General features: G+C 42.5%; 1 non-coding gene and 1 pseudogene across 1 annotated transcript; both read right to left on the bottom strand.

Annotated features, from left to right (window-relative positions):
* Positions 1 to 10545: 10545 nt before the first annotated feature.
* LOC113256687 (40S ribosomal protein S17-like) lies at positions 10546 to 10979 on the bottom strand (annotated as a pseudogene).
* Positions 10980 to 17690: 6711 nt separating this feature from the next.
* Positions 17691 to 17794, bottom strand: LOC113257081 (small nucleolar RNA U13). The gene has a single exon (XR_003316821.1). It is a non-coding gene; the product is annotated as a small nucleolar RNA U13 (small nucleolar RNA).
* Between the last annotated feature and the right edge of the window lie 3737 nt (positions 17795 to 21531).

Below are 21531 nucleotides of genomic sequence, written 5' to 3'. Positions count from 1 at the left end.
TGCATCCCTCTTGCTCAATGCATCATTAAGATTGACTTTTTCCTCTTCTATCCAACCACTAAATGAGGTTGTGCCCAAGACCTGTCCTCGGTCTTCTCCTCGTCTTTGTCTACATTCTTTTTTTTTTTAAAGATTTTATTTATTTGACAGAGAGAGCCAGCCAGCGAGAGAGGGAACACAAGCAGGGGGAGTGGGAGAGGAAGAAGCAGGCTCCCAGGAGAGGAGCCTGACGTGGGGCTCGATCCCGGGATTCCGGGATCATGCCCTGAGCTGAAGGCAGACGCTTAACGACTGCGCCACCCAGGCACCCCTGTCTACATTCTTGATACGTTATCCTTTTCCATTTTATGGCTTTGACCCACTTTATGCTGCCTTTCAAATGTGCAGCTTTAGCCCAAACATTTTCTCTGAGCCCCAGAATCATGAATCCAATATATTGGCAACTCCACTTCTTGCTTGTCTAATAGACATCTTTACATGCAAATTTCCCTGTCCCATCTCCACCATTTGTTTTTCTCCAGCTCTTTCCCATAAAAATAAAGAGCATCACCTTTCAACCAATTGCTTAACCCCTAAATCTAAAAGTCATTTTGGACTTTCCCCGTTTCTTTATCCCCTACTTCCAGCCCGTATTCCAGTTCTACTTTAAGAATATATCCCGAGTCCATCCTCTTCTTTCCATCTCTACTGTCATCCCTTCCTCCAAGTTACCATCAGCTTCTCCTGGGCTACTCCAAGCCCTCCTTCCTGGTCTCTCACCTTCCATTCTATCCCTGTTTAGTCTGTTTTCTACATCACCAGAGTCAATTTTAAACATTTAAATCCAAACATACCACTAGTCTGCTTAAATCCTCTATTATTTTCCTATTTTGTAAAAATAAAATTCAAACCCCTAAACGTGGCCTACAGAAGCCTTTATGACCTGGTCTTTGTCTTCCTTTTTTTTTTTTTTTTCAATTTAATTTTTTTTTTTGTCTTCCTTTTTAAGTTCATATTGACCACCCCCTCTTTGTTCACTGGGCTGCAGTCACTCTTCTCTGAATGGTCCAGTCTTCTGTTATCTCAGGGACTTTGTACTTGTTCCTTCTGTCTGGAATGCTCTTTTACTGATTCTGATAAGGCTGAATCCCTCTTAGCCTTCATGTCTCTGCTTCTAATATCATCTCTTTGGGAAGGCTTTTCCTGAGCACTCTGTCTAAAGAAGCTCCTTCTGAGTCCTCTGTTACTCTCTATCTAATCACCTTATTTCTTGTATCCATGGCACTTATCACAAATTTTTTAAAATAGATTTTATTCATTTATTTGGCAGAGAGAGAGAGAGCACAAGCAGGAGGAGTGGCAGGCAGAGGGAGAGGGAGAAGCAGGCTCCCTGCAGAGCAGAGGGAGCCCGATGTGGGACTCAATCCCAGGATCCCGGGATCATGACCTGAGCTGAAGGCAGTCACTTAACCAACTGAGCCACCCAGACACCCACTTATCACACATTTAAATGATCTTATCTATTTACTTATTTTATTTTCTATTTATTTTACCAAAATGTAAATTTCATGAAGACAGAGACCTTTCCATCTTGTTCACACCAGTATTCTGGCACCTAGAATAGTGCCTAGTAGAGAATGGATGCTCAATAAATACTCAGCAAATAAATGAATGAAAGGGGAACCATCCAACAATGAGTAGGTATCCTCCGAAGGAACCAGGTGGACCTGAGTTAGAGCCTGGAGTGAAATCACAGGGGCCCTAAGTTTGTTCAGAGGGGAGGATGTTGCTTCAAGGTGGGGTTTTATCCAATTGAGTGGGCCACTGCCCCACTCTGCCATGTTACCTGGGAAGAGGGGCATAGTATCCTCATGGTCCGGAGAAGATAGATGTTAGCAGTAGTTAGTTTTCTCTTTTCTGTGGCCAGAAGAGGATAGAGAAAGAAACTTACTTAAGGCTTGCACAGCCTCTCCCCAAGAAAGTCCTGTCAGGATGGCAAAAGGGCAACACTTTAAGCATTCCACTCTGTAATGGCCAGACTGAGTAACAAATCCTTCAGTACAGAGGGCCCGGGTGAAGATCTCCCTTCTCAGGGACAGAGTGCTTACCTCTACTGGAGCCCTCAAGATCTCCTAAAGCTGAAAACTCATTTAGTGTGCACCCAACTAATAGAGGATACAAGGTGACTTGGATAAGGTGCAGTGACTCACAAAAGTGATGAGAAATTCTGGGATACCATCCTATGTTTATAGTTTCCATGCCCTCCTCCATAACCAAATTCAAATTGCAAATGGCAATAGATGACGATGAGTATTTGATCAACATGGTATGGTGGAATACACATGAGCATGTGGCCAGACATCTGGTTTTGAATTCTGCCTCTGTCACTTACTGGCTTAATGATCTTGGGCAAGTTACTTAACCTCTCTGGATCTTAATTTCTCCATTTAAGGAATAATTACCTTTGTTAAGTTGTTCAGGTTTAAGGCTCCAATACTTGGAAAGGACCTGACAAATGATGGTATGATCATTATGGTGGGAGATCTTCTGCTTATACCTCACTGTGCTAAAACACTTCATAGGCATAATAAAATGCAAAGCCTGTCTTATCTTTCTCCTCCCATCTCTGTGCTAAACCTGGGAGGATCTGAGCCTTTTAGAGAAGCTGAATGCTGTAAAGCAAGAAGTTGATTTCAAGTAAATTTGGGTCAAGATTGACATCCAGCATATCATTGGTGTATATTAAGACATAGAGGTGCCTGTGATCCATGCTGGAAACAAAAGGTAATCTAATTCCAAGGGATAGGAGGTTACCAGGAAGTAGCACGGTTACAAGGTGGCAGGCTGAATCATAAGAGATTAAGTCTAAACAGAGGAATGACAGTCTAGGTCAGGTCAGCTTCTCAGTAGACAAATGGAAAACCATTTGTTTTCCAATCCAAAGGCCATGAGACTATGTTAATTCCTTCCCATGTCATTCATTTTCTTCAAAGCCTCTGTTTTCTAGCCCTTTACCAATGACATCTTACATATCCCCTCAAGCACTGGGTAATTGTTTGCCATGAGAGATAAGACAATTGTACATAAGTGTGGATGGTGGTAGCAGTCATATTTTCTGTTGTAAAGATGAAGAAGCTAAAAGAGCCAGTCTGAGAAAAATAGTAAATCAGATGTTAGGAGAAGAGAATGTTTCCTGGTTCATTCTCTGCCCTGGGAGAGTCTGGGAGTATTCCTGGTCATGGGTTCAAAGTGATCTCTGTGTATCTGTAACAGTTTCATTTTTCACACCTCTGTCAATTTGAGTTGGGTTTTGTTACTTGTGACAGCAGGTAACAATTTTTTTTCACTGTTTTATTCATCCCATGCAGATACCACTTTTATAACCATTATTATTACATGTGTTTGTAAACACTTCTTGAAATGCATTACAGAAGAGCTATCACATTCATGCTCTGAAATAACACTCTTCTCCTAGTTTTTTGCACAGAACAGGCAAGAGTCCTGTGTAATACAGTGTACAACACAATGCTTGGTACATAGCAGCAGCTCCTGACAAAAATGATCGCTATCATTATTACTATTGCTGTTGGTACCACTCCATGAGGATCATACCCTTAGCTTCATTGGGGGCATTCCTGAAAGTCAAATGTCAGTGTGGTTCTCTGAGATAGTTTGGGGAGGGTGGTAAATCCCAGCCTTAAACCGAATCCTTGTAACTGGTTCTGTCTATGGAATACACCTGTTTCTACTCCTCTCTCTCCATCCATCCATCCATCCATCCACCCACCCATCCATCCATCCATCCATTCAGTGTGGCACAAACTAGGGAAATAATTTCCTGTTAGTCAAATCATCTAACAAGAAACAGGGCTTCTTCAACCTTCCGGAAGGAGCCCCCAGTAGAAGCACTTGGGAGTGAGAGAATGGATCTGGTGGTGGTTCTATGAAGGAAGACTTGTCAGATCCTTTCAGTTAGCATTTTCTTGTCTTTGGACAGTGCTTAGATGAGCCATTTCTGTCTGTAGGCCTCTAACAGCAGCTACAGGCCTGAGCTGATCCATGTCCTGCCTGACCTCACATCAGCTTTGGCAGCCTCTGCGTTTTGCCTGACTTTAATTACCCTGTAACAGCTGCTGCCTCCTTCCCTGGTGCTGCCCCAAACCCGGCCTGGCTTCCAGCTGGCTTCATGAGAGCAGGCATCCAAGGAGCTGTAGAAAATTTCTACATGTCTTCACAGAGGGGCATTTGCCCTGATAGCATGACCTCTCTGAGTTGCAGAGTCTTTCCTCTGTAGTCCTTGCTGTTAGCAGTGGTGTTTTCTGTTCTTGAGTCCACCATTGCCAGAGATAGCTGGAAAAGCAGTACAGATCAAGGAATGTGTCCTTGGATGTGGATCACTTTCATCAGGCAGAGAACCAAAACACCACTCATTCTGTCTCTCTGGAAAGTCACAGTCATGAAAGCACAAACTGCATGGAGAAGCTAAGAAGTTGCATTAATATGCCAGAAAATGGCCCAGCAAAGACATCATGGAAGGAAGTGGCCCTAGGACAGTGCTCAGCCTACAGGGCTGAGGCCTCTTCTCAGGGCTGTGTCACCAACCTTGGGGTATGGAACTGTTAGGAGTTTTAAGGGAGTGGGACAAGGGAACCAGAGAGGAGCAAGTGCTCCTGGGCCTGGGACTGTGGAGTCCTGATGGCCTGATGCCACTCTCAGGACTAGAGGGTCAGTCAGCCATTCCAGGACACAAGGGTCATAGGCCGGTCAGATGGGGGAGAGCTGTTTGCTTGAAGCAGTCTGAGTTCACATGACCAGGGTGGAGCATCAAAATCATCCCCCAAATAAGTAGCATAATCAGAATAGAAGAAAGCATGAGGACTGGGTCAAGAAGACTGGTTCAAGTTTGTGAGGAAGTCTCCTTTCCCTGTGGGGCCTGTGTGATTCTGGGGGGTGGATGTGAGGGCTTGAAGTAGCTGTTCAGAGTGTGCAGATGGAACATGGAGCCGGGAACCTGGTGAAAGGGGAATCCTGCAAGTTCCTAGGGCTGTAGAGTGTGGGATTGATGGGATTCCTCATACAGTTGACCATCCTGACTGTAAAACTTTGTCTTATATGGATCTGTGGAATTTTGTTCATTTCCTTTGTCCATAATGTGTACTGTTCTGACAGGAAAGGCACCTGTGAAATTTGCAAGCCTATGAACAATCTCCCCTCTTTCAGATGTTCTTCCTCAGATGCAAGATGAAGGCTTTCATGTCTCCCCTTTGTCACAGGATACAGCCTTGCTAGCTTATAGGCGATGTCTGTCTTCCTATCAACATTAGGTGGCTTCTGCAACCTGGTAATTCACAGCTTAGGTGCCAGCATTTGGTTAAATGTCTTCCATTTTTTCTCTGCAACTGCTCCACCATGTCTTTCTGAAATATTTTTTTTTTGTCATGTCATCTAATCATTTTGTCCTCTACTAGCAGAAAAGGAAGCCTCTGAAAGTCTTACTTTTTTTTTTAAAACTTGATCCTTAAAAAAATAGAGGCAAGTCAGAGAGAGCTATGATAAACTTGAGAAAGACTATATTACACACATTTTGAGGACTACTTAACTATTGGTTAAATCTGAAAAATACTAATGTAATGAAAATAAAGGAGAAGGAGGAGAGGTCTAGTAGGGTCTCATTTGAGTCTCCAGTTGACAGAATGACACCTTGAAGTCACTGGTCTCTTGGGGCCTCATGATCAAATAAGAGAGAAGCCAGAGCAGGGCTTCTCAAATGGTGGCATGCAGGTAGAGTACGCAGATGCTGATTGAGTAGGTCTGGGTGATGCTGCTCTGCCATTCAGACTTGAATAGCTAGGGCTTAGAACTCTATGGAGTTCTCAATCCTGGCTCTACCTCAGAATCATCTTGGGAGTTTAAAAAGGACTCATAGAAGCTACAGGTACCCAGGCTCTACTCCCAATGATACAGTTGGTCTGGGATGGGCCAAAGCACAAGACTTTTTTAAAAAGCTCTTGAGGTAGTTCTAATATACTGTCAGGGTTTAGTATTACCATGATGAGTTCTAGGAGTCTATGAAGAAAATGTATATATACAGACGTACATATATATGCATATGTATGTGTATGACTATATGCTCACACAAGGTAAGAGAGTGTTCCTTTTCATTTTTTCAGAGAATGTAGAAAATTAGAATCTGCCCCTTTCTGCTTCTGATGTGTGAGTAGGGATAGCAGAGAAGAATCGGAGGAAAAAGCAAAATGACTCTCAGCCAAAGAAGCCACAAAACTAAGCAAATCCCGTCCTTTGCCTTGAGTAACCCACTGAACGTGCAGGCAGGCATGAGCCACTGTATGGAAACATTGCTGAGACAGGCTGCCTAACACAGAGCTTGTCAACCAAGTGGGCCTGTCAGACCTTGGACCATGGCCGGACTGAGATTTTATACTAAAACTCTTCCTGTCTTTAAGCCTAAGTAGCTAGCTCAATAAACCAGTAGGGCTAAACCACCTGCCAGTTAGTGATTTGGGAACCTTATTCTAAGCTTGGAGAATTTGAATGCATTGACCATAGACCAAACACCTGCAATAAAAGGGAGGGGAAAAAAGGTTTCCACTGTTTATTCAAGCTGAAGAAGGAGGTTCAAGTACCTGATTTCCATTGCATCATTCATTAGAAAAGCAAAAGCAAAGAGAAATGGCTCTTTGAAGTCACAGCTGTCTTCAAGGATGGTGAATATTGTTAAAAAAAAACAACTGTAAGTCAAAGCCTCTGTTGAAAGAGTACATGGCCTGTTTGTTCAGCTGAGCCCCTTGAAGGGTTTACTTGAAGTTGGGGCTCGGTGACTTGGGAAGGAGGGGCTGAATGGCTCACCTCAAATTGTGTGGAAAATCTGGACCTAGGGTGTGGTGGTGACAGGAAAGGGGGGGGAGGAGAAGGAGGAAGACGTGTGAGCAAGGCCAGGATGTCCCAGGCTAGGTGTGGGTAGTGAGATATGCCCAGTGCTGAGTGTTTGAGAGACCTTTGAGAACAGGTTGTCTACATGAGTGTCAGCTGATGTAGGGCAGCCCTGTAATGTCTCCCCACAGCAGCCTTATGTTCACGTCTTGGAGTCCCACATGAAAGTGCTGGTCCTGAGTGAATCACACCAGGGCCAGGGTAAAGAACAAGCCCAGGGGGACAGAATGGATGGCCAGGGAGCCTGGGAATCAGAGCCGAAGTTTCTGTGAGCACTTCCTTGCTCTGTTTGCAGAAATCTCAGGAGAGCCTGGACTTTCCACAGGGCCCAGGATTGGGATTTGAACCAGTCCTATCTAAATCTCAAAGGGGCATGGCTACCCCAGCTGCCGTGGGGGTCACATTTCAAGTGAGGGTTATTGAATGATGTGATGGAAAAAAAATGACTAAGTTTGTGTGTTTTTCTTATGCCTGTGCTTTGAACTGCTACCAGTTTGCAGTTTATTTGGAAGTAGCTGAACCCAAAGGATACAGGGAGTGGGTTATTTTAATATGATACATGGCTAGGATGAGGGGATTTCTTGACTTCCTACTTGAGAAAAATGAGTTATTGAGAATCTAAACTCTGAAAGACTCAAAAACTACTAGACTGCACTTCCTTAGTGATAAGACTTTGGCAAGTTGTGGGAACACTGACCTTGATATTTGTCCAGGGAGGTGCAAGGCTTCAGTCCCAAACCACACAGCTGGAGACTGTGCTCATTTTCCATTTATGAATTGCTCAGAGCTCAGTTGAAGTCACAGGTTTTGAAGAGTTACAGAGTTATTTGGCAGAAATAAGGTGCATTCTTGGAAAAAGTTTAATGCCTTTGAATCATGTTTAAAGTTCCTGTGGCTGCTGCTGGGTTTTAGGAAAGGATTTCCATATAGTTCAGTAATTTCACAGAACTGTTTTCCTTAGTTATAAGGATAATTTAAAACACATAGAATATAAATGCACTAATGCATTTTGTGCCCAGTGCATTGACCAGGGAGATGGTAGCATGGCCTGGAACTATGCAGAAGGGGCAAGCTGGGATCGAAATCCTGGCTGAGTTCCTCTTATCCAGCTGTACACCTACATCTGCTGGGGAGAAAGGGATGCCTTTTTTTCTAATGCCCCTGCCAAGAGGGTGCACCTTTCTCTAATTTACACAAGAATGCCTCATACACAGGCAACTGAGAGACCTTAGCAGATGATGCTACGTGACACTGTTGTCTCCCTTTGGCTATTCTGAGATGGCAGTCAGGGTGGGATATGCCTGTCCAGGTGCCCACGTTGAAGGCAAACAAGAGGAAACTTGGATGTGCCTCAGAATGGATCCCTTTAGACTGATCAGTTCTCAGTTACCTTGGGAAAATTGAAATACTTTAGCAAACTTGTTATTTAACTCTAGACAGCAAGCCTCCAGATGTTCCTGAATTAGCTTGGGCTTGCCTTATCGGTGTATTACATTTTCAAGAGCTTAAAGATAAAAATGTATTATGCCCCTGTGGCATCCTCAGACTCTTTAGAACTTTGGAGGTGAGTGGTGGACACCAGACTATAAGCTCTATGAAGTCATGGGCCTGGTTCTATCATGTTCGATGCTGCATATCCTGCTTTAAGCACAGTGCTTGCCATAGAGTATGCACTGGATAAATATATTTGAATTAAACAATGTACGAATGGTGCCCTGCGGAAGTGGACCAGAGCAGAGGAGAAAAGACAAATTTCATGCAGTGGCTGACTGAAAACAAAACCACATTTATTTGGGGGTACCTTTAAAATAAGTCCTTCTTAAAAATAACTTTTCAGGGAGCTGGGTTTTATGTTAGTAGAAGAGCTAAGGGTCAATAAGATTTCATAAAATTACATGCTTATTTGTATTTAACTCTAACCACTCAAGTGTCTTCATTGATGATAGAGTTGCCTGAGAAACATGTGTGTAGGGCATTCACTATTTTTTTTTTTTTATCAGATTTTACTGAGTATCTGCTGTACCTGACACTAGGGAGGTACTATTATCCAAGACATAGTTTCTGTCCACACATTGCACACCAGTGTGTGTAGTATAGAAATGGTCACTGGAGCAGATATTTCTCATAAGGGGTGTCAAGTGCCGTGGTAGAAATGCCCAGGGTTCTATGTGAGCAAATTTGGGACACATCTAAACCAGCCTGAGTAGGATGAAGGAAAGCTTTCTAGAGGAACCGGACTTTTTGAATCCCTGTCAATATATATGGTTCCTTTCGATAAGGTAGGCTGTGGCTTTTCTGTTTTCTCAGTCTTCAAAGGTGTAGTCCCACTAGAAGTTCTGTCCTAGGCTTGGTCACCCCTCCTTTCATGGGAAGCAGCTCCCACCTGGGAGAAGCTTACACCTGAAGAAACTTCACTATTTCCTCTCTTGCAGCATTGACCCTTGTGGAGGAGACCAGAACTACACTTACATATCTTCCAACACTGCCAAAATTTGTTGAAAAGAACCTTGTGTGTAGGGATTTCTGAATGAAAAATAACCAATTATTTAAATGTTTTAGCTATAATGTTTTCTTTTTTTTTAAGATTTTATTTATTTATTCGACAGAGAGAAAGACAGCCAGCGAGAGAGGCAACACAGCAGGGGGAGTGGGAGAGGAAGAAGCAGGCTCCCAGCAGAGGAGCCCGATGCGGGGCTCGATCCCAGGGCTCGATCCCAGGACTCTGGGATCGAGCCCTGAGCCGAAGGCTCAGCCGAAGGCAGATGCTTAACAACTGAGCCACCCAGGTACCCCATAATGTTTTCTGATTCCAAACAGGCTACATTCTCAGATTAAGAAATCTGATTTGATATTGTAAAGTTTAGGATTTTCTTTTCAAGAATAAAAATTCAAATAACTTGTGTTCCATTCCTTAGTGTTTATTTTTTGTGAAGAATAATATGACAGGATGACTTTACAAAAAATGGACCTTCTATCCTTGTTGGTGGTAGCAAAATAAAGAGCAAAAAATTTGATTTGGGTTTGAAAATTTCTATCAGTTGTATAAGAATGGTCTCATTTTAAACAGCTTTCATAGTATGTATATAATTATCTGTTGGTTACACCCACATCCTGTTCTCACTTAGGATGCATTTTGGAGGGGAAGAAAATTTAAATGTATTGGTTATTAAAACAAGAGGCTAATAATATTCTCCATAGCAGGTGGTACTCAAGGCACTTATTGGTTGGTTCATAGACAGCAATGCTGCTTGGCGAGGCAGGACTGTGGTCAACGGTTGAAATGGAAAAAGATGTGATGGTTTGCTTTGCTATTACCTGCAGATCATCTCCATCTGGATGACCCTTGTACACTTTAAACTCAACCCTAAACCTAAACCTAAGCCCATCAGCTTCCGCCTTAAACCTCCTCCGCCTTTGTGCTCCCTGTCCTGGTAAAGGGTATCACCAGCCATCTCGTTACCCAAAGAAGAAACCTGGGCATTTTCCTTTATTTCTCTCTTTTCTTCTTTTCTTTTGCCCCTCACTCCTTACTTCTAGTTATCTACCAAATCCTGTTTGCTCTACCTTTTATTTATTTTTTTGTTTTTTATTGACTTATTTTTTGTTGTCCAAGGATTATTGAAGATATTGCACACAGCAGAAAGATTCATACGGCTCCACATGGTGTTTGAAATTCATCCCACCTGTAGGCCAAGTGACCTGCAGGCTGGACATACTGCCAGAGCCCCAAGAATTTCAACATTTCCTTAGTGTCAGGCTCTTACTTCAGTGATGGCCTGATCCAGGCCTGAGACCTCAGGCACACAATTATCTCTGCTTTCTGTCTCCTTCGGCTGCAGCTTGATGGAGACACCTCTCACTGAGCCTCTCTGAATCTGCTTTATCTCACGTGTGACAAAGGCTGCTCTCTTGTAGCAGGGCTTCTTGCTAGGAATAATGGCAGTCTCCTCACACACGTTGGTGTGCGCATCGTTGCCCAGGCATGAGTCATACTTCTCAGTGATGACCCAGGCTGTCTTCTTCATGGTTTTGGTGCGAACGTGGCCCATGTTGGCAGTTCTGATAAAAGATGGCTCTACTATGTATGTATGTATTTATATTGGGAATACATTTCATTTATTTGTTTTTCTTTCTTTTTTTTATTACTACATTAGCCAGCATATAGTACATCATTAGTTTCTGATGTAGTGTTCAACGATTCATTAGGCTCTACCTTTTATTTTTTTTATTTTTATTTTTTTAAAGATTTTATTTATTTATTTGACAGAAAGAGAGAGACAGCCAGCGAGAGAGGGAACACAAGCAGGGGAGTGGGAGAGGAAGAAGCAGACTTCCCGTGGAGGAGCCTGATGCGGGGCTCGATCCCAGAACTCTGGGATCAGGCCCTGAGCCGAAGGCAGATGCTTAATGACTGAGCCACCCAGGCGCCCCTAGGCTCTACCTTTTAAATGCTACTTGAATCCGTTCGTTTTTCTGTATCCTTAGGAGCACTTCCCTCAAACCTCCATCATCTCTCATCTGGCTTGCTGGCAGGTAGCAACTTTCTGATTTCCCTACCTCTTTTCTTACCTCACTGCAAGCCATTGTCCACGTGGCATTCAAGCTGATCTTCGTAAAGTATACATCTACTTGTCCCTCACTTGCTAAAACCCTACAGCGGTCCTATGCTGCTTCCAATTAATGTCCAGGGTCCTATGGCTCACATAGCCCTTCAGGAATAGGTCCTAGGGGTCTTCCCAGCTCTGTCCGTTGCCCGTCCCAATTTCCATGCCACAGTCAGCTTCCTTCAGTTCTTTGAATATTCCTTGCTCCCTCCTGCCTGTGGCTTTTTCTCTTGTTTTCCCTTGTGTTTGAAATGCTTACCAATCTCCTATTTGTTCTTCAGATTTCAGCTTAAATGTGACTCTCCGAAAGCTTTTTCTGACTTCTTCAAGTCTACATCAGGTTTCCCTGTTATAGGCTCCTGTACTGGATGTCGTTGATCCTAGTCCAGATTGTGTGTTGTCATTGCTTGACTAAGTCCTCCAGTAGTTGATGAGACACTTGAAGGTAGGGCTCTCTGTGTCTCAGTGTTGTATCTCCAGTAATTACCCTGTGGCTGGTGCTCAGTAAACATTTGTCTATAGTTTGTGGGAGTCCAAAATGGATGATTGCCCTCAGAAAGATTTGATAGCAAATATGTTATAATAAAAATTTTTTAAAGGAATTTTATTCCCAGCCCCATCTCGATTCTTTAAAGTTCTATCCTCCAAATACTGTGAAGTTTTGACGAGTGCATGGGATAGGATAGCCTGGTATGGTAGAAAAAGCCACAGACTTGGCCAACTTTCAAATTTTTTTTATTTTAAAATTTTCATGTATTTATTTTTTTTTAATTTTATTTATTTATTTTAGAGAAAGAGAGAGAGAGACAGCACAAGTGGGAGGGGCAGAGGGAGAGAGATAGAGAGAATCCCTACTGGGGATTCAGACACAGGGCTTGATCCTAGGACCGTGAGATCATCACCTAAGCATCCAAGAGTTGGACGCTTAACTGTGTGACCCAGGTGCCCCTTGGCCAACTTTTTTAAAGCTCTTAGTATATGTCAGGCTGTGTCTGTGTTATGCACATTTCATATATTATTTCATCTAATACTCATAACAGCTCTATTGGATAGATGTTATCTTCATTTATTAGATAAAGAAATTGAGGCACGGAGAATCAGAATTCAGTTCAAAACAATACTCTATCACTTATTAGCTGTGTTACCTTGGTCAAACAACTTCACCTTCTGAATGTTCACCTTCTCAGCCATAAGATGGAGAAAACTCTTGCTAACAAGCTGGATTCCAAATTTTTAGTTTACTGATACACCATGCACATTACACCTTGGCCTCCCCTAGGAAGGCCACTGACTCAGTGCCATATGTCAGTGAACAAATGAACATGAGCTGCGGCGTGGTGATGTTCCAGCCCTCCAGCCATCAGGACAACTTCAGCAGAGTAGCCAGTATGTTTGTTCAATTAAATATTTTATTGCAACTTTTCTTATTATATTATAAAAATATATGGAAAATGAAAATAAAAGTTCTGATGCTAGTTATTAATAAGAAAGACTCAGTTATTCAGCACTGTGCCAGTTACTAACCTATTGGCTCTCAGCTTCAAACCCATTCTTTTATATTCTGCTTTGTGATGCAGGGACTGGGACTCTGCCAACCACATTTTTCCTTTGCCAGCTGCTTCCTTTTAGGCTCTATTAATAAGGAACATTAGAGGGAGACTGCATGGCAGGATGAGGAAGAAGGGATTTACTCTTTCCTCTTTGCTTCTGGTTTTTTTCTGGTTGGCTTCCTGTTCCTGTCATCAGCGTCCAGCAATGCTGCTTCTTCACTCTGGTGGAGCCAGTTCATTGCAGGAGCAGTTTGTTACAGGTTCAGCTGTGTCCCCTAAAATTCATATGCTGTAGTTCTAACCCTCAGTACCCCAGAATGTGACGTTATTTAGAGATAGGATCTTTAAAGAGGTAATCAAGGGGCACCTGGGTGGCCCTGTCAGTTGGGCATGTGACTCTTGGTTTCAGCTCGGGTCATGATCACAGGGTCATGGGGTAGAGCCCTGAATCAGGCTCTGTGCTCAGTGTGGAGTCTGCTTGTCCATCTCCCTCTGCTCCTCCCCTGCCCTCAAAATAAATAAATAAATAAATAAATAAATAAATAAAATCTTTAAAAAAGATAAAGAGGTAATCAAGTTAACATGCAGTCGTGGACCCTAATTCACTATGACTAATGTCTCTTTTTTTAAAAAAGATTTTATTTATTTATTTGAGAGAGAGAGAGAGAGAGCATGAGAGGGGAGAGTCAGAGGGAGAAGCAGACTCCCTGCTGAGCAGGGAGCCCGATGTGGGACTCAGTCCTGGGACTTGGGATCATGACCTGAGCCAAAGGCAGCTGCCCAACCGACTGAGCCACCCAGGCGCCCGACTGTCTTAATAAGAAGATATGCATTAGAGGGAAGACAATGTGAAGAGACATAGGGGGAAGATGGCTGTCTACAAGCCAAGGATAGAGGGCTGGAACAGATCTTTTCTTCACAGCTTTCAGAAGGAACCCTCCCTGCTAACACCTCAATTTTGGACTTGCAGCTTCTGGACCTGTGAGACAATAGATTTTTGTTAAGTCACCCAGTCTGTGGCACGTTGTTATGGCAGCCCAAGCAAATAACACACAGTTGGATCTAGTTTGAGGTTTTACCAGCTTGCAAAGGCAAACTCATTGTATCCCTGCAGAGACACCAGCTCACCTGACTGGCACCCCTTTTCAGAAGCCTCGGTCCCAATCCATTGGGACTCTCCTTCAAGCTTCTACGTTTTAATTACAACCTCTTCCCTTTGTTCCCGCAGCCCTAGGAACTGCTTCCTGCTGTTGCTACCTGTGAAAGCTTAGTGTTCTTTTTGCCTTTTCAATTACTTAGTTAACAATTCTTTATTACCTAGTTAAACACTGTCTATTTTAAATTCTCTTTGTTAACATAACTGGAGCCTAGGGGGCAGGTTTGCTGCTGGCAGAGCCTTGGCATCACGACCCTGGCCTGGCAGAGCTGCAGGGTGGGGCCACTGCCAAAGTGGGTCTGGAAGGCTAGGCATTGAGCCAAGGAGGATTATTCTCAAGACTGAAGATCTGATGGAATTTAGCATGTTGGGTTTTGTACTTAATTGAAACCTATCATTCCTTCCTTTTTTCCTATTCCTCCCTTTGGAATGGGAATGTCTATCCTATGCCTGACCCACTCTTGTATTTGTGAAGCATATAACATGTTTGATTTCACAAGCTCATAGCTGGAAAGGAATTTTGCCTCAGGATGAATCACAGTTCTAGTCTCACCTATAACCGATTTACATATTTAGATGAAGAGTTTGGATTTAGACTTTAGAGTTGATGCTGGAATGAGTTGAGACTTTGGGGGTTGTTGGGATGAAATAAATGTATTTGGTATGCAATAAGGACATAGATTTGGGGGGGACCAGAGGCACAATGCTATGGACTGAATTATGTCCCCACAAATTTGTATGTTGAAAGTCCTAATCCCCCGTATGACTCTCACAGAGAGTGTAGCAGAGAGATTTTCTGGCATAGCCTTCTCCAGATTGTATTAGATACCCTTCCTCTGATGCTAGGGATAAGAATCATAGAGCTGACAAATTTAGCACAATTGAGACACAGATGGCAACTTTTTTTCATTTTAAGATTTTATTTATTTATTTGAGAGAGAGAGAGACAGAGAGAGCACAAGCAGGGGTGTGAGATCATGACCTGAGCGGGCGATCATGACCCGAGCCGGCGATCATGACCCGAGCCAGAGATCATGACCCGAGCCGAAGATCATGACCTGAGCCAAGGTCAGACGCTTAATCAACCTTATAAGCCACCCAGGCGCCCTAAAGATGGCAACTTTTTAAGCAAACTGAAAGTGGTGAATTTTGTTTTCTCATTTGAATGTACATTGGACTTAGGCCTATTTTCCGAGTGTTTAATTGTTAAGGAAAACAAAGTGCAGAACGGAATAAAATGTTGAAAATATATAAAGATCGGGTCAAAAGGCTTCATAAAACTTCGGGTGTCTTATTTTCTCACAGTAGCCTGTATATTCTATATGCTATTCAGTTTTCCTGTTCACCTGTTGGCCTCATTAATCTGGGAGCTCTTTGAGGGCAGACTGGGGGATATTTAGTCACCTCAGTATCTCCTATTTTCCAGCACTGTGGCTGGACCATGCTTGACATTTAATGCAAATTCATTAAGCTTAAACTTAAATTCTGGAAAAGAACCTGTTTCAACTCCCCATTGTCAGTGTCATCTCAGACCTGTCGAAGATCCAGGACAGAGCAGGTTAGAGAAAGGGGCAGCTTGGTGAAAGGGGTGTACTTTGTCCAATTTAGACATAGAAATTACTTTCCGTTATGGTGGGTTATTTTGAGAAGGTTAGACATGATTTACATATTAGTCAGTGCCAGAATGGTTCTCATGTCTGGAGGAAATTTATGTCTCTGCTCTTCTTTGCCTAGGTTTTGAAACTTTCGTTATTTAATAATAGTTGCTATTTATTTAGCGCTACAGCATGTCAGGTGTAGTGTTGGGGGCTTTAAATAATGAGCTCTCCTTCAGTAACACACAACGCTATGAGATGCGTAATCCATTTTATAGATAACGAGTCTGTGGATCTGCAAAGTTAAGCATATTGCCCAAGGCCACACTGTGGGAAATGCAATAACTGGGATTAAAATTCCGGTCTTTCTGACTCTAGAGTTTGGTCCTTTGCAGTAGTCTTCTTTCCTGCTCAAGTAGAACCCCTAGACCCTTAGAATGGGATGATGGATCTCCTGACTCACCACACAGGGATCCTTTCTCCAGGTATAAAAACTCAAAACCCCAGTTACCCCTCTGAGAAAGTGATGGCTAAGTTTTCCAGTCCCTGTGGACTTAGAACTGTCTAATACACCTTCCCTTTCTTACACACCATGCTGAAGGAGGCAGTTGGCAAAGTGGCAATGTGAGATACAGAAATGAACAGGGAACTTTACTTTGTGTGCACCCCCCCAACATCTCTTGTCGTATCTGTACTTGGAAGGGTTGATATGATGTTTAACTATGTTACAGAAGACTGTTGGTTATATAGGGCACATTTTATAATATTTTCTCTTTTCATGTATATATATCCATAGTGCTGAGCAGCTGTGTTGTTAACCCAAATTGGGGATCGTGCAAAAGTCCTTCCTAAATGGCTTTGGAATGTGTTAAAATATGTCTATATATATTTAAAGAATCATAAAAGATAAGAGCTGGGGCACCTGGGTCGCTCAGTCAGTTCAGTTTCTGACTTGTTTCAGCTCAGGTCATGATCTCAGGGTCGTGAGATTGAGCCCCATGGGCATCAGGCTCTGCACTCAGCAAGGAGTCCGCTTGAGATTCTGTCTCTCTCCCTCTGCCCCTCCCTCCACTGCACTCTCTCACACACACTCTCTCTCTTTCTAAAATAAATAAATAAATCTAAAAACAAGATAACAGCTACTAGATCATATTTGTTTTATCAGGTTTCCAGTATGTTAAGGCTAGAAGAACTTAAGTTAATACAGAAACCTCTGGATAACATGGATAATACACCCAGAGGTAGACATGAAAACTTCCCTTGAAATGGAGATGTAGAAAAAGTAGATTTTATTAATACAGTGTTTTTCTTATTTTTCATCTGTCATCTAAAGGTGTTTGAAATTCTGTAGCTTGAAAATTCAGACTTGATCATATTTCTTTACCCTGGAAGAAGTGTCTTAAGGGTGAGAAGGCCACCTGGCTGTTTCAGAATGAGATTGATTGGAAGTCCCCGTCCCCCAGCTCCTCTGCCCCAAGCTATGCCTTGTCTTCTTATTGTCAGCTGATCAGGTCACACTTTAATTTTAATGGTACATCCAGAGGTGACCATCTCTGCTGAACTTATTTACTCATTTGGAGGGTGTTGTAAGGCCGCTTCCTTGGGGGAGGCGATGGCGTGGGTGTAATGGTGGCATCCCCATGCCCTGTACCAGCAATATTAGTGCTGAACGCTGCAGCGTCTCATGCTCAGGGGTGAGGAGAGTGCTGTCTTCACCAGGCTGATCCTTCAGAGCAATTTTGAGCCTGTTCTTAACTGCATCTTTCAAGCCTTGTTCTCCTTGTAAGCTGGAGATTTTGTGCTCCCCATACACCCTCCAGACGTTTTTAATTAGTTAATAAATTATATTTTTTCACATCAGACGGATAATGTGTCATGGTCAAAACAAGGTTTGAGGAAGGCACATGTCACACAATGGTGTGAACACCCCATCATCATGCTTCTGAACTACAACAGGATCCAAACATTTCAAATTTAAAATATAAAAGAATATGGGGTGCTTGGCTGGCTCAGTCGGTGGAGTGTGTGACTCTTGATCTTGGCGTTGTGTCTTGAACCCCACGTTGGGTGTGGAGATTGCTTAAAAATGAAACTTTGGGATGCCTGGGTGGCTCAGTCGGTTAAGTGTCTGCCTTCAGCTCAGGTCATGATCCCAGGGTCCTGGGATCGAGCCCTGCATGGGGCTCCCTGCTCTGAGGGGAGCCTGCTTTTCCCTCTACCTGCCACTCCCCCTGCTTGTGCTCTCTCTCTCACTCTCTCTCATCCTCTGTCAAATAAATTAATAAAATCTTTAAAAAAAAACTTAAAGAATAGTATGATGAGCTCCCATATACTCTGCTTTATTTCTCTGTTTCTATACAATATTTTCTTTTGCTGAACCATTTGAAAGTAAGTGGCAGGTATGATGCTTCACTCTAAAAATCACATGTATCTCCTGAATACAAGGATGCTGTCCTACGTAGCCACAGTGCCATTATCATATGCAAGAAACATAACCTTGATATAAAATCACTGAGCATAGTTCATGTTCAGATTTTCCTTAGTCCTTAAAACGTCCTTTATAGCTACATTTTTTGGGCACTGTAATCAAACCTTTAATACCACTTTTGTGCTAGATGAATTCACACATAATTGAAAATATCTCAGATCATCTTAAATATCCCAGGACTCAACTTTGATTAATTTTCTATTTCAAACCCAAGTCCATATTCAATAGTGTTTCATCTAAGGATATTTTGAAACGTGTGACTTTTGATGTTAATACTTTTGGAACTCTGGAATAACCTGTGCGCAATATTCCCAATGTGTTAAAACTAGAAAGAAAACTCCTTCTTCTAGCTGTTTTTGTTATTCTTGTTGCTGGATTTTGTTTTGTTTTGTTTTTACTGTGTTAACCATTTTTAAGTGTAGTGTCTGGTGTTGTTAAATATATTCACATTGTTGTGCACCAATCTCTTTAACTCTTTTCATCCTGAAAAACTAAAACTCTGTGTCCATTAAACACTAACTCCTCGATCTCCATCTCCCCCCTCCAGCCCCTGGCAACCACCCTCCTACTTTCCATCTCTATGAATTTGACCACTCTACGTACCTCATGTAAGTGGAATCATACAGCATTTATGTCTTTTCGCAACTGACTTATTTCATTTAGCAGTTTCCTCAAAGTTCATCCATGGTGCAGTGTATGACAGGATTTCCTTCATTTTTCAGGCAGAATAATGTTCCATTCTATGTAAATACCACATCTTGTTTATCCATTCCTCTGTCAATGAACTCTTGGGTTGCTTCCACCTTTTGACTATTGTGAATAATGCTGCTATGAATATGGGTGTTGTTTTTCTTTTTGAATCCAGGATCCAAACAAGAATTATACACCCAATATTGTGCTAATAAATTCAGTTTGTGCTAAAAAATAAGCTGGTGTTGACTTAGTGCTAGTCATCAGGGACTCAGACCCTATCCAAATGCATATGGATAGCATCTTGTATATGACTGAGGTTGATTTATAAATCTGATGCTAAATACAGAAACTCATAGTGGGTGTTGGTGAGTGTGACTGCACCTCACTTCTGGGATTAGCCTCACACTCCTGGTTTTTCTCCACCCTTACATCCGTCCTCCCTCTGTCTGCCTCAGGGAAGATGCTGAATGAGGAGATAGAAACTGTGTGTGCATGATCCAGAGTCTTCCTCTCCTCCTTTGGTTGCTGGCTACTCTCAGGTACCTTCTTTTTTGCAATTCTGGGGATAAGGTGGAGTTAGGGGCTGGCTCTGTTTCAGTGTTGCCACAACAGGGTGGATAATATGTTGATTATATGGTTTGTCTCCCGAGCTCAGCTAGTACACAAATATTTGGCCCTCATCTCCTCTTTGTTTTATTTATCAGTTGGTTCATCAGGATGAGGTTCATCCAATACTGCTTTTTATTGGACTTCTTAAAACACCTCAATTATCAGGAAGACACCTGAATACCAGACTGGACCATCTACCTGCACAGTGGACCCCTCCTGTTGCATAAGTCTACTCAGGATAACAAGTTACAGTTTGGAAGACGGCAGTTTCTCCGTAGACCCATGTAAAAGAAATCCAGTATTGCCAAAGAGATATTAGCGTTAAACTAATTTGGCTTTCTCCACTCTAGGACCTTCCTGTTGAGGTTACTAATGCTAGTTATGAGAAGTAGAGTATTCTTCTTTGCTATAAGCACAGGGAAAATTTTACTCTTTTTAAAAACTCTATTTAGAAAAAAATTTTTTTCATTGCTGAAAACATGAGAAAAGCAGAAAAGTACATAGAATAAAACAAAAGATACAAGAGCTTATCACCCAGAAATAACTTTTCATGTCTCAGTACATCAGTTTTATCTCCAACACACACTTCTCCTTTGAGCTCCAGACCGTGTATCAAACATTTCACTTGATAGTGCATCTCGAATGTCTCAGAGACTCTACACTCAGCATGACCAAGAATAAACTCCTACTCCTCTCCCCCACACCTGCTCCTTTAGCAGTGTTCTCTATATCAGAATGTTGGTATCTCCATTCATCCAGCTGTTCACACTAGAAACCTAGGCCATTCTTGAAAATTCTTTTTCCTTTACATTCCACGTCCAATCCTTCAACAAATTCTATTGATTTTAACTTTACTGGTTTTTTTTTTTAGGTGGGCAGCAAAGCTAAGTTTATTGAGCGATAGTAAAGTGACAGTACCCGAAGCTCCCAAAGAGAGAGGGGACCTGAGAGGGTTGCCCTGCTTTTAACTTTTCTATATGCCTCAGATTCATTACTTGTTTCTCTCTCCAACACTACTGCCCTGTCCATGCTGCCATCATAAGCCATCTGGATTATGATTGATTCACACTGGTCCCTTTCTCTTCTAGCTCACACATGCTGGCCCCTAGTAACTTGTTCTCCATACAGAGACAAATATTTTCAAAGTGCAAATCCAATGGTATCTTCCACACCTCACCCTCACTTGCTTCCCCTCATCCCTCAGATGTAATGACTTCTTAACCTGGCCTACAAGGTCCTGCATGATGTGGCCCTGCTTACCCCTCCAGCCCCATCCCACACCGTTCTTTGCCCAGCTGTCTTTACTACAACCACATGGCCTTTTTCTCAGTTCCTTATCCTTGCTGCAGTCCCTTGTACCACTGGGCTCTGTCCACTCTGTAGTCTCTGCTTAGACAACTCTTTGTGTAGGTATTGTACAGTTGTCCATCACAGCTCAGTCAGCAGAGAAGCCTTCAACGACCTCCCTGACCAGGTCACACTGCCCCTGACAAAGGCTCTCCACTAAGTGCATCTCCATCACAGTGCTTAGAATGATTGCTATGCATGTGTGGTTTTTTTTCTAAGCTTTTATTTACATTCCAGTTAGTTAACATACAGTGTAATATTAGTGTCAGGTGTACAATATAGTGATTACACACTCCATGCATGGGTGTTTATTTCTAATGTTGGTCCTCCCTCACTAGACTGTGAGCTTTTGGCGGGGGGCTGTATCACTATTTGCTCAGTATTGTGTCCTGAGCACCTGGAACATACTCATTAAATATTTGATGAATAAGGAAATGCCTTTCCTTCTGGTATTTTATTACACTCATATTTGCGAAAATGAGAGCATAGTGTACCTACTATTTTATAGTTTTTCTCCCCACTTAACAATAAGTGAATATGGGGCTGTTCTTATTGACAA

The sequence above is a fragment of the Ursus arctos genome, unplaced genomic scaffold (genome assembly GCF_023065955.2).
Source record: "Ursus arctos isolate Adak ecotype North America unplaced genomic scaffold, UrsArc2.0 scaffold_4, whole genome shotgun sequence".
Lineage (NCBI taxonomy): Eukaryota > Metazoa > Chordata > Mammalia > Carnivora > Ursidae > Ursus > Ursus arctos.
The sequence above is the reverse complement of the archived record's forward strand: the minus strand, read 5'-3'. Positions and strand labels throughout refer to the sequence as shown.